This window comes from Nyctereutes procyonoides, unplaced genomic scaffold, assembly GCF_905146905.1.
Source record: "Nyctereutes procyonoides isolate TBG_1078 unplaced genomic scaffold, NYPRO_anot_genome, whole genome shotgun sequence".
NCBI classification, from domain to species: domain Eukaryota; kingdom Metazoa; phylum Chordata; class Mammalia; order Carnivora; family Canidae; genus Nyctereutes; species Nyctereutes procyonoides.
In genome coordinates, this window is record NW_026575135.1 from 40419052 (window position 1) to 40432903 (window position 13852).

The following is a 13852-nucleotide window of genomic DNA, read 5'->3' on the forward strand; positions in this document are numbered from 1 at the left end:
CACAACCACCACCATCAGTTTCAATTTGTAAAATGGAGCCAATGAAATTGTCGCTTGGGGCACATTCACACACCTAGCCCTTAAATTATGCATAAATAAGAACCACCACCACCTTCAGCAGGCAAATTAATTTCAAAGTGCAAGGATTTCTATTGAGAATACTCTGTTCAAAAGTTCAACTCAGCAATGCCAGCAGGATTGCACTAATGAATCAACTCTAAAACCACAGTAGAAATAGAAAGAGATCAGTGTTTTGTTATGGCCAATATTTCTCTGGAAGATGCCTGGAAGCCACTAAAGTGTGCTTCTCTAAAAGAGCTTAGTGAATTTAGCTTCCTAATATGAGATACTCTATGTTTAAAGAGCCAAAGAAACCCAAAAGAGGGTAACTAATGTAATTCAAATTAAAATTCTTAATTTCCTTTCCTTCTCTAACAAGACTTATAGGAACATTACAAAGAAAAAAATGCCAATTGCACAAAGATTTAGAAGGTAGTATTTGGGCCTATGTATTCTCATTAAAGTAGTTCTATAAATCAGACTCCATAGAATAACTCTGGAAAGCAGACCTTATCTTATCCAGGAAAATCCACTGTATATATTTAAAAACTCATAAGATTCTATTACTTTTTCAGTATATTGTATTAAGTAAGCCCATTTAAAGTATACACTTTAGCTTCCTTAAGCCAATGTTTTTACAAGTTCATGACCATGATAAAATATATTGCTTTTCAGAATAAATATCCTTTATGCCTATCATAACTATGTTCTACCAATTAAATTACACCAGCATTTATGGGACAACGTTCTCTAGAAACAAAGACTGTGTTTAATGGTTGCAGTGACACCTACTGGTCTTGAGGTACACCTAATTCTTAAAAGATACGGAAAGTAATAATGTGATAGGGTCATGTTTTCATTCTTGGGTCCCCAAATAGCCATCCAAAGAAAATTCATTCTTTTCTTCAGCTAACTCATTTCAGTAGCTTTTGGATAACATAAAATATAAACAGAAAACATTTTCTTTTACAGAGTAAGGATTTGGCATGCGGTAGTTTGTTATCTTTGTTGAATATGATGAAGAAATGCCCTTTTTGTTGGTAACAGATTGTCACAAATCATTTCATTTATGCTTATGCAAAACCAGATGTCTCTTCTTAGCTAGGATGCCCACGAGAGACAGTATTTCTGACAAATGGAGGAGAAAATGAAGGAGAAAGAAGGTTTTTGCATGGATTGCAGATTTATAGGATGGTCTCACTACCATCATCTTTGAAGTCCCCTGCATATAACCTATATATTCCATGTTGACAGTGTGGTCTTTTCTCAGAGGTCTTGCTCACCTGACAGCTGTAAACTCTTCTTTTTCATCCTCAACTCTGTGAGGCATCCCAAATGCTACAACACCCCTCTCTTCTGACCCACATTTCACACAAACAAGTGACATTCGACAATGTCTTCCATCACACCAGTCAGCCATAACTTTCCCTCCCTCCCTCCTCTATACAAAGCTATATAAATTTTAAAATCACCAAAAGCTTTCCTGACCACCCTTCTAGCTGTCCTTTCCCTGGTTTTGAACTCTCATTATTCTCTGGTCTACACACATCACTAAGAAATTACATGCTTATTCTTAAGCATCACCAATAATAATTATAATAGAACCTTTTATAGATTGTCCCCACAGGAATCCTTCAGGTTAGGTACTATCATCTCCATTTCTCAGACAAAGAAACTGACACTCAGAGGAGTCACTTTGTTCAATGCAACACGTCTCGACAAAATTAGGTTTCCAAACCAAATCTGTCTTGAGTTCCAAACATCTTCTCCCATTGCAATAGATAAGTTTGTTGTCTGAAAACTCTTTCTGTCCCAAAACCAGCCTTAGGGGCTTTTGGCAGCATTTCATCCTCTGGCAGCTCTAAGGTTGTCCCCATCTTTCTGTACCAACAATGACAATTGTTCAACAAGTGATCACTCCTTCAGCTAGTCAGAAGTATTCTGCTTTTGCTTAAAGGTTAATGATCCTGGGGAGTGATGGACCTATTGTGATTTTGTTGGCAGTATCATATGGCAGTGTTTGGATATCAGTTCTGTCTTGTGGCTCCTTATTGCTAAAGCAGTGGCCTACCAAGAGACATTTTAAAAAAACAAAACCCTGGCCAACTGTATGATGCTACAATGACAGATACATGTTGTCACATGTTTGTCAAAACCCATAGAATGCACCACACCAAGAGTGAGCCCTAATGTATCCTCTGGACTTTGAGTGATAAGGATGTGTCAGGGTGTGTTCATTGATTCTAAGAAATGTACCTGTGCAGTGTGGGATGTTGGGGCAAAAGGATTGTGCCTCTGGAGGTCGGGTGAGGGTTTATGAGAAGTCTGTACTTCCTGCTCAGTTTTGTTGAGAACCTAAAACTACTCCAAAAAAATACTTTTTATTAATTAGGAAAAAAAATAGCCAGTACCTGACCCCAAGCCAGGCAATTAACTCAGAATTCCTGGGGATCAGACCTTGGTATTAGTACCTAGCTAAAGTTGCCCAGATGACTCTAACATACAGCCAGGGTTGAAAACTGCTATGCTCTCTCCTGTGAATCCGAAGTGCTACTGGCCCTTACACACCAACACTCTGGAGTCATCTCCATTGGGACCTCAACTTCAGTCTCCCTTGAATTATAGTGACAACTATACTATGCATTATATTGTTATAATATGTAATTATTATATGTGATAATAAGTCCATGTCCTGGCAAGTAACCAGATGTGTAGCTTACATAGCATATAACCACCCAAATTGCTTCTGCATCTTTGCCCCAGACCCCTGACATCTGACTTTTGTGTGTGGGTGCCAACTAAGAATTGGATTAGAATAGTCAACTGCTCCACTGCAGGATTGATTTCCGGCCCCAGATTCAGCCCTGAATGCCTACAGCTCCTGTCTCCTATCTTACCATTATTTTTCAAGTCTGTATCCACATGTATTCAAGAGATCAAGAATTTCCTCCAGTGTATCTTCCCTGTCCATGGGAGCCCTGGGTATGCTGTTTGATCTTCTGTTAACCTGGTTAATGTTTACAGCTTTAGCTTTCATGAAAATGTTCATGGACCCCAGTACTAAAGGCATCATGTGCCCTCTAACTGCATTCACCATATATACACCGAGCTCCTGGGCATGGGTGAGCATATTCATTTCTACTCCATTTTGCTGGATTGCCAGCTCATTGAGGGCAGAAGACATACCTTATTTAATTTCTACGACACAGCACAGTGCCTGATAAACCTAACTAGACATTTAAATATTGTAAATAAATAAATTAGCCTTTCACTTTCCTTCCTGAAGTTCTGAAATATATTTAGAAAATTGACCTTATCTACTATCATTGTTAAAATAGGAACTTGGGCTATTTTTGTGGCAATGAGGGTTTCTACTAAGTTATTAAAAGTCTTCATTCGAACGCTCTTTGACTAAGGTCAAATCGTGAGATAGGTACATAAATTATTTAGTTATATAAACTATTTGGTGGCATTAGTATCTCATTCTAGGCAACCAAAAGATGCATATGAAGGCCATGATATGTCATTTTATTAAGTACTTCATTTGATTTGAGAATAAATGATAAATTACTCCCCAATAAGAAAAGTTATTTAATGTCACTACTTTGTAGGGTTTATTATTATGTATTTGTTGTAATAAGATTTATGTTCCAGTTACAGGGCATGTATCAATAATGACAGTCATGGTTGTTGTTGTTATTATTATTATTATTATTTACTATTGACATTATCTTTACTTATCCATAAAATTTTTTTAATGATGATTTAGCCTACAATTCAAATATGAAATCTGTCATCAATCCACATTTTATTTGGAAAAGTTTGCAATTTGCTAGATCAGCCAAGTCTTAAAAACAGTCTTTATTCCCAGGCATACATTATTTAGAAGTAAGTTGGCCAGCATAGCTCAGCAAATATTTTGATTACATCAGGAAAGCTTTAATAAAGCAAATTGTACATATTTATCATCTATTCCAATCACCTAATACCCAAAGAACACTATTATGTTCTACAGATGGTTCTCATAAGGAATGCACAATCTTTAAGTTTAGCTTAACCATCAGGTCTCCATAATTTATGCCAGCATCCTAATTCTCAGAGAGTTTTGTCATTTCTGCCTCAGTAGTGGAACAGAAAGATCAAGTCAGCTCTACTTGATATAGAGGAGTCAGAGTTTGGATCAGACACTGGCATTTTTAATCCACCCAATTTGTTTTGATGCCCTCTAAGTAGAAGATTAATATTTTGGAAGAAGAATGATGCAGCCAGACAGACCAGATGTTTATTTCTGTCTGTTTGGGGCTGTGATTGTTTAAATATAACCTACAAAAAGGTCTAATGAATACTTGCTGTGGTGATGAAAGTTCCAAGTGTTTTCAGGGTTGTATTATTTGGTTTGAATTTCAGCCTGATGTCAGAATGCTGGTGGGGTCCTATTATGCTATTTTATAAAACATTTTCTATGTACCTAATTTGGTGTACATGTGAATGTATATATGTACACACATAAATGTTTGTGCTTGTTATTTAAAGTATTTCAAGTAAGCTTTAAAACATTGAAACCATCTGATTTGCATTTTTCAACAAGAACCAACATTTGCATTTATTTATGGAAACATTTTTGGCATAGCACTTTCTATTAAATTATAATAAAAAGCTTTCTTTATCACCCTGGGGAATATGGCAATCAGCCTACCTCCTACCCAGATCAGTCTTCTCCCACCCACTATATGCATAACTTAAAGCTGTAGTCTTGCCTGGAGCTGGTGTTGAGGAGAAACAGAAAGTCAAATAAGGGAGTATGGGTTAACAAGGCTGTGATTCCCATGATCTCAATCCACATGTGGACCATCTCTCATTTAGGTAGCTCTATTTTCATTTTCTGGAAAATGGACAAAAATCTATGTTATATTTATATTTTATATTTAAAATTTTAATAAGAAAGAAACTGAATATCATTCCTATGGCATAAGGTTGGGAGAACCACACTCCTCTCAATCTTTAAATTTCCTGATCCACTTCCAATCTATCTTTCCAGTCTCAACTGGATCAACTAACTAGTCTGCCAGATAAACATTATGATTTTAAAATTATAATTATCATTAATTACCACCAATAAAGTAACAATAATTATAATATTAAGTGTTTGCTATCTTTTAGGCACTACCATGATTTAGATGTACACACACTTAACATCCATTATTTCACTTAATTCTCAAAATTTTAACAGGTAAGTATTACTATGATGCCCATTTCACAGGCGGCAAGTCTGAAAATCCAAGAGATTAAAGTTACTTCTTCAAGATCACCCTATTAAAGAGTGTCAAAACAGGACATCTAGATAAAGAATGTCTGTGGTACCTGGGTGGCACAGTTGGTTGAGCATCCAGCTCTTGGTTTTGGCTCAGCTCATGATCTCATGGTTGTAAGATCTAGCCCTGTGTGGGGCTCTGTGCTCTCTTTCCCGCTGCCTTTACCCGTCATCACACTTGCTCTCTAAAACAAACAAAAAATCTTTAAAATACTAATTCTAAGCCAGGAGTGTCTGACAATAAGCCTGTATTCTTAGCAACTATCCAGTTAAGAACACAATGGTAATAATACATTTTTATTAATAATATTTAACACTATGTGGATCTTTTCCATTAGTTTGGCATTTATTGTGTCCCAATTATCATTTTAAGTGCCTTAGTATATGTATACAATGTCTCAGTTAATTATATACCCTCAAATTGGGCATTATTTATTGCACTTGGGGCCTTTTCTCTACCCATAATGATACATACTTGGGGATTTTATGGGAACATGTTTCCTTGTTTAACTACTTCCATCTACTTAAGAAGTTGATAAGATTGGGACCCTCAGAAGAGAAGGAAATAAAACAATAAATAAATTCACCAGAGATCCTTTTGTATATTTTGAATTTTGAAACAGATTTTTTAAATCACAAAGTTCTAAAATCATAGGGGGAAAAGCATGGAAAAATAATGGTTGACTATAAAATAAGAATACCATGGAGGGAGGCAGTAAAATACAACGTGGGCAAAATTAATAGAGAAGCTGGGTGGAGACAGGACCACAATGAAAGCACTTGGTCATTACTGCAATTCAATTAGGAATACAATTTTTTTAAGTTAAAACATATTGTTTGGGAGCTATAATTCATATCCACAAATAACTGATACACCAAAGCAGAAATGATAAAATATGTAGAATAGTAAAAGTGAAATTTTTAAAAATTTGAAAGGAAATCTATAAGAGATAAAAAAGCAAGGCACTACCATAAACAGACAGTAATTAACTCATAAAGAGTCAAATATAAACAAGCAAATATTAGAGAAATTTATTTTGAAAGCTAATGCAATAAAAAAATGTTCAGTACATTAATCAATGAAAAAAGTTTGCACAAATAAAAAATTTTAGTAGTTAAAAGAAATACACAGATACAGTACAATGGGAAATTTCATGATATTATACCTGTAAATTTAAAAGAAATTAAAGTTTTCTTTAATCATTAATGTTGACTTAAAGAAGAAATCTGGCAAAATTGAATAATCAATAACCAAAAAAATTAATAGTCAAATCCCCCCCCAATCCCAACTTTTACGCAGGCAAGACAGTCATTATTTTATAAAAACCATTTCAGAACTTTTAAAAGGATCAAAAGAAAGGAGGAAAAGTGTAAGAAGAGGGAGAGAGAGAGAGGAAAAGCTATCTAATTCATTTTATGAAACTAGTTTAAAAAGCAGACTTTTGTAAAAGAAGATAAGATTAAAAGCTAACTTCACTTGTGAATATAGATATAAGAATGATAATTAAATAGTAAACAGGATCCAACAGTGTATTAAAAATAATAATAATGTATCAGAATTAAGTAGGATTTATTTTAGCAATGCAGAGATGGCTTAACATTAGAAAATCAAGAAATGTGACTTACTATATAACCATATTCATGTAGAAATGGAGAAAAATCTCATGTAATTATCTCTATTGATGCAAAAAATTCACTTGATAAAATATTACACCCATTCACAGTAAAAATTAGTAGAAAACCAACAATAAATTTCTTCCACCTAATAGAAGATATTACCAAATATCTCTAGTAAACATCACATTTTATGATGAAGCAATCAAAGATGACTCTGCTTCTATTCAATAGTATACTGGAATTTTTAACCAATGCAGCAAAATAAGAGAAAAGAAGATAAGAAATAGAAAGATAATGAGACAATTCATGATTTGCAAACAACATAAATGTCTGACTAAACAAGCCATGAAATCTTTAGAAATTATTAGAATTTGCAAGTTTGGTAAAATTGTTGAACACAAGATCATCATACAAAATCAGTAATGTTTCTAATCACAATGAATAACAAAAAAGAATTTAATAGAAAAATATGTCATTTATAATAGCAACAATATGATAGGAATGAATACAACAAAAGGTATACATGACCTGTAGGGTGGGAATTACAAAATATTATTGAGGAACAATAAAAAATTGAATTTAATGGCAAGAAATGATGGACAGAAATACTTGGTATATCAACAGGACAAATACATACAAATTCTAATAAAAATTGCCACAGGATTTATCTTGGTACTTGAAATATGTTTACCAAAATTCTTATGGAAGCAAAGACCAAGAGTAGCAAATACCCCTCTGACAAAACAGAACAATAACATCGCAACATGTAAGTCTACAGTAATTAAGATACAGTAATACCTGTACAGTGATAGACAGTAGGAAATAAAACAGGTTCAAGAGCTTAGAATTAAAAGGAAACTTAATATATATACAAATATCATTATAAATCAGCACAGAGAATACAACATATATCAATATATGGTATCAAACCTATTGGCTTACCATATAAATTAAAAAATAAAGGTAGCTCTTCACCACAAAAAAATTTGAAATGGAAAAATAACTACATGTAAACACACATACACAACTTTAAAACTGTAGGAGTAAAATATCTTGGGAATTTGAGATTAAGAAACTATTTATTAAACAAGATACAAAAAGATAAAACTATAAAGGAAAGATTTTTATACGTAAAAAATTTAAATATCTCTACAGAAACCACCCAACACACAATAGTAAACCAAAATAAGTGACAGATGAAACACACTGTACCATAATCAACATTCAAAGGATTGGTGTCTAGAACACATAAGGATTACAATAAAAAAAGGAAGGAAGGAAGGAAGGAAGGAAGGAAGGAAGGAAGGAAGGAAGGAGGGAGGGAAGGAAGGAAGGAAGGAAGGAAGGGAGAAAAGAAAGAAGAAAGAAAGAAAGAAGAAAAAGAAAGAAAGAAAGAAAGAAAGAAAGAAAGAAAGAAAGAAAGAAAGAAAGAAAAATGGTCAATTCAGAGAAAAAGAAAATTCAAGAACCTGTAAATATATAAAGAAATATTTATCTTCTCTAGTAGCCAGAGAAATACAAATTTAAATATGATGCATTTCATATTCATCACTGAGAAGAAATTTAAAGTCAACACTAGTTAGTGTTGGCAAAGATGTGGAAAATGGGAATGGCCATATATTTCAGTAGAGGCATAATGATTCAACCATTCAAAGTTATCATGTCTATGAACAGACATTTCTGCAAAGAAGACATACAAATGGCCAACAGATACATGAACAAATGCTCAATATTACTCATCATCAGGGAAATACAAATCAAAACCACAATGAGATACCATCTCATAGCAGCCAGAATGGCTAAAATTAACCAGTCAGGAAACAATAGATGTTGATGAGGATATGGAGAAATGGGAACCCTCTTACACTGCTGGTGGGAGTGCAAACCAGTGCAGCCAGTTTTATGAAAGTTCCTCAAAAAGTAGGGTAGTTTTATTTTCATAGAGCTATCCTATGACCCAGTAATTGCACTACTAGGTATCTATCCAAAGGATACAAACATAGTGATTCTAAGGGGCACATGCATCCTAATGTTTATAGCAGCAATGTCCAAAAGAGCCAAAATATGGAAAGAGCCCAGATGTCCATCAACAGATGAATGGATAAAGAAGATGTCAAACGATTTAGAAGGGGCAGGGGAGAGATATCCCCCAAAAACACTTTTCCCCCACAAGAATTTGAATGAGTATACCATGGTCTTGCCCCATTCAGGTCCCTTACTTAAATTGGACTGTGGCTGAGTTTTAAATAAGTTATTATTTGTGCTTAGTGTTTGGCACTTATTAAATATACAATAAAGGTAATGAATTTATAAATGTGAAAAAAAGATGTCATACACACACACACACAGTGGGATATTACTCAGCCATCAAAATAATGAAATCTTACCATTTGCAATAACATGGATAGAACTAGAGGGTATTAGGCTAAGTCGAATAAGTCAGTCATAGAAAGACAAATATATTATTTCATTCATATGTAGAACTAAAACAAAACAGACAAACATAGGGGAAGGAAGGAAAAATAAAATAATACAAAATCAGAGAGGAAGACAAACCATAGAGACTCTTAACTACAGGAAACAGACTAAAAGATGCTGGAGAGGGTGGCGTGGAGTGGGATAATTGGGTGATGGGCATTAAGGAGGACATTTGATGTCATGAGCACTGGGTGTTATATGCAACAGATGAATCATTAAATTCTACCTTTGAAACTAATTATATACTATATGTTACTTAATTGATTTTAAATTTGAAAAATGAAGTTTTCTATGTCTAGTAAGGTAAGAAAGAAACTCCCTCTGACCTAATAATCTGGTTTCCAGAAAACTACACTCCAGACACAAAGAAACTTGTCCAAGAATGTTTATTATAGCACTGTGTTTAAAAGTAAGCTTTGGAAACTACTCAAATCTCCACTATTACAAGTTAGGATAAATAAATTTAATCTCAATTAAAAGGAATAAACAATTCTACATAGATTTTAAAAAAAAGGGTGTTGATGGGAAACAAGTACAGAATAAAATATACGTGAATATATGAAAACAGAGCCTAAGTATGCCCTGAGTTAATGATAGGGTTTGCCTTTGTGGTGGTACAGGAATTTTTCTTCCTAGATGGAAGAACAAAGGATTTCATCTTTGTAGGTGAATCACTTAGGCATACAGAGTAACTACAGCAAAAATGCCAAAACTATCATCATTTGTTAAGTTTGGCACAATAACAAAGTGAAATATTTTAGTTATTATTTTTTATTTTTTTTAATTTATTTTTTATTGGTGTTCAATTTACCAACATACAGAATAACCCCCAGTGCCCGTCACCCATTCACCCCCACCCCCCGCCCTCCTCCCCTTCTACCACCTCTAGTTCGTTTGCCAGAGTTAGGAGTCTTTATGTTCTGTCTCCCTTTCTGATATTTCCCACACATTTCTTCTCCCTTCCTTTATATTCCCTTTCACTATTATTTATATTCCCCAAATGAATGAGAACATATAATGTTTGTCCTTCTCCGATTGACTTACTTCACTCAGCATAATACCCTCCAGTTCCATCCACGTTGAAGCAAATGGTGGGTATTTGTCGTTTCTAATGGCTGAGTAATATTCCATTGTATACATAAACCACATCTTCTTTATCCATTCATCTTTCGATGGGCACCGAGGCTCCTTCCACAGTTTGGCTATTGTGGACATGGCTGCTAGAAACATCGGGGTGCAGGTGTCCCGGCGTTTCATTGCATCTGTATCTTTGGGGTAAATCCCCAACAGTGCAATTGCTGGGTCATAGGGCAGGTCTATTTTTAACTCTTTGAGGAACCTCCACACAGTTTTCCAGAGTGGCTGTACCGGTTCACATTCCCACCAACAGTGCAGGAGGGTTCCCTTTTCTCCGCATCCTCTCCAACATTTGTGGTTTCCTGCCTTGTTAATTTTCCCCATTCTCACTGGTGTGAGGTGGTATCTCATTGTGGTTTTGATTTGTATTTCCCTGATGGCAAGTGATGCAGAGCATTTTCTCATGTGCATGTTGGCCATGTCTATGTCTTCCTCTGTGAGATTTCTCTTCATGTATTTTGCCCATTTCATGATTGGATTGTTTGTTTCTTTGGTGTTGAGTTTAATAAGTTCTTTATAGATCTTGGATACTAGGCCTTTATCTGATACGTCATTTGCAAATATTTTCTCCCATTCTGTAGGTTGTCTTTTAGTTTTGTTGACTGTATCCTCTGCTGTGCAAAAGCTTCTTATAAACATATTTTGGAGATCTATTCATTTACACCTATAGTGATAAAGCTTTTTCCTGCTTCCTTTTAAGTAAAACAATGTGTACTGAGTCATGACCAAATGTGTTCATTGCTTTACATGCAGTTTATCATTCAATTCTCATAATACCCTATAAAAAGGCAGTTTTGTGTCAGTCTAAAAGATGAAGAAACTATTTTTCACATCTGTGAAATAAAGATATTAATAGCTAGGCTATAGATTTGTTGTGAAGGTTGATGTATGCAATATTACTTTCACATAGTAAGCTAATATTAATTTGAAAAGTAAGGCTTAGAAAGGTAAAATAACTAACCTATAGGCATAGAGATAGTGAAGATTGGAATCAGGAGGGATGAGGACTCAATAACTACGCTTAGGCACTGTTAGGAAGATCATAGTTTATCCATTTGCTCTCTTCGTACATAACAATAAAAAATGTTGCATTTATTAGATTCACAAAGATCCAAATATGTCCTTTGGAAATATACCGTGTTGGTGAGGTTGAAAGAAGGGAAGTACTTGTAGGGAACAAATTCCCTACAAGTGCGAAATTCATCAGTATGAGTGACAAATTCAACAGTCTCTATTAAAAATTAAAATTTACATAGCTTTTGACTCCATGACTTTCCTTCTAATTTTTCTGCTTTTATTATAGACACATAGAGACTCATGGAAAAAGACTGGAACCAACATCAATGATCATCAGTGAAGGATTGTTTTTAAGATATGATGCATTCATAGAGTGAAATACTCTGTATCCATTTAAAATGCCAGCAAAACGGGATCCCTGGGTGGCTCAGTGGTTTGGCGCCTGTCTTTGGCCCAGGGCGTGATCCTGGAGTCCCAGGATCAAGTCCCACAGCAGGCTCCCTGCATGGAGCCTGCTTCTCCCTCTGCCTGTGTCTCTGACTCTGTGTGTGTGTGTGTGTGTGTGTGTTTGTGTGTGCGCGCGTGTCTTTCATGAATAAAATAAATACAATCTTAAAAAAAAAAAATGCCTGCAAAGGGAAACACAAATAACCACCAAAGACCAGCCTGTGACATTGACATGGAATTATCCCTATTATATTTCACTAACTTAAAAAAGAAAGATGAAAAAAGGAATACACAGCATGTTAACATTTCTGCAAAAACAATTATATATGCATGCTTAGATATGCATTTCTTTTCTCTATCTCTAGAAATATACATCAGAAACTAACAACTGAGTTTCCTCTGAGGTGATGAACCACATGAATAGGAATCAAGAGTAGGAGGAAAAGGCATTTTTAATTCTACCCTTTCTACCTCTTTCAATTTGTACTATGTGCATGAATTAACTTTGTGAAAACATAACAAATTAAAAACAAACAAAACAAAAAACAATCCACCCAAACCACCATAAAAGCAATTATACCTAGTATCACCTGTTAAAAATGCTACATGGAAATATTTTTTATCTAAAGCCAGCGTTACTCTACTATGTCCTTTCTGGAGGTAAGGAAAAACCCTGGCAAGGAATTGAGTTTGTCTTGAAGGAGCTTGAGAGAAGGAACTGGAAGGACAGGGAAGGGAGGAGCAAAAGGGAACAGGGCTCTGCCTATGCAGGAGAAGATAAGAATGGGGGGAGGGGGGGGTGAAGAAATCTCCCAGAATCCAATCTCAAGCCCCGCCCAGAATCTTGATGCCCCCCAAATGGCAAGACAGATCACAACATTAAAACTTGCAGCTGGAGGAACAGCAGACATGGAAGCAGAATCTGGGGAAAGTGAGTGAAATCATAGTGTCCTCACAGAGAGCTAACTCTCCCACCTTGAAGCAGGTCTTAGCATGTATGTTTCCAGATGGTTTTGGCAAAAATACCAGACATACTTGATAAATCTGTAGCTGGGAGCTCAGAAACCAGATGGCCTGAAACTGGACACCAAAGAGCCTTATTTGCAGCATCTGAGATCATGGAGGAAAAACCAAGGTCATGGAGATTCTATGAGCATCTCTTTCTTCCTTGAGTGTTCCACTTAAAGAGAAAGAACAGTGATGGGGTGGGGAGTATGTGGGGCGGATGTTTCCAGACCCCAGACCATGGGGGCCAGCCATGCAGGGGGACCTGATGCCACTGACACCTATGCTGGCATGGCTTACGGAAATGTGGCTTCAGTGCACCAAACTGATCAAGATTCTTTTCTTACTGTTTTTAAATTTGTCACCACATTTTAAAAAATTAAGAATTTCTTGAGCAGAGCACAAAGAAGTCACACCTTAATTTGGAAGCTATAGAAAGAACAATGATAAATAATAAATAGGAGAGTTAGTTTAGCTGTTCCTAGACAATAAGAGTTAAATGTGCTGTTGACAGCGACACTGGAATATGCAGTGCTTTCTGCATGAGTGTGATATGTATGCTGCGGAAACCTGACTTTTCGACAAATCCTACAAACATTTCATTTTTCCATTGTGAGAAAAGGCCGATTGCAAATACAAAAAGAGACAGACAGAGAGAGAAGAAAGAAGAATGAAAAGCAACTTAATAAGGCCTGTTCTTAGTTGGGGGGTGGGAGGAAACACTTTGTTAAAAATTAAGCTTAAACAAATAAACTACTTTAAATCAAGTTTTAAAAAAAC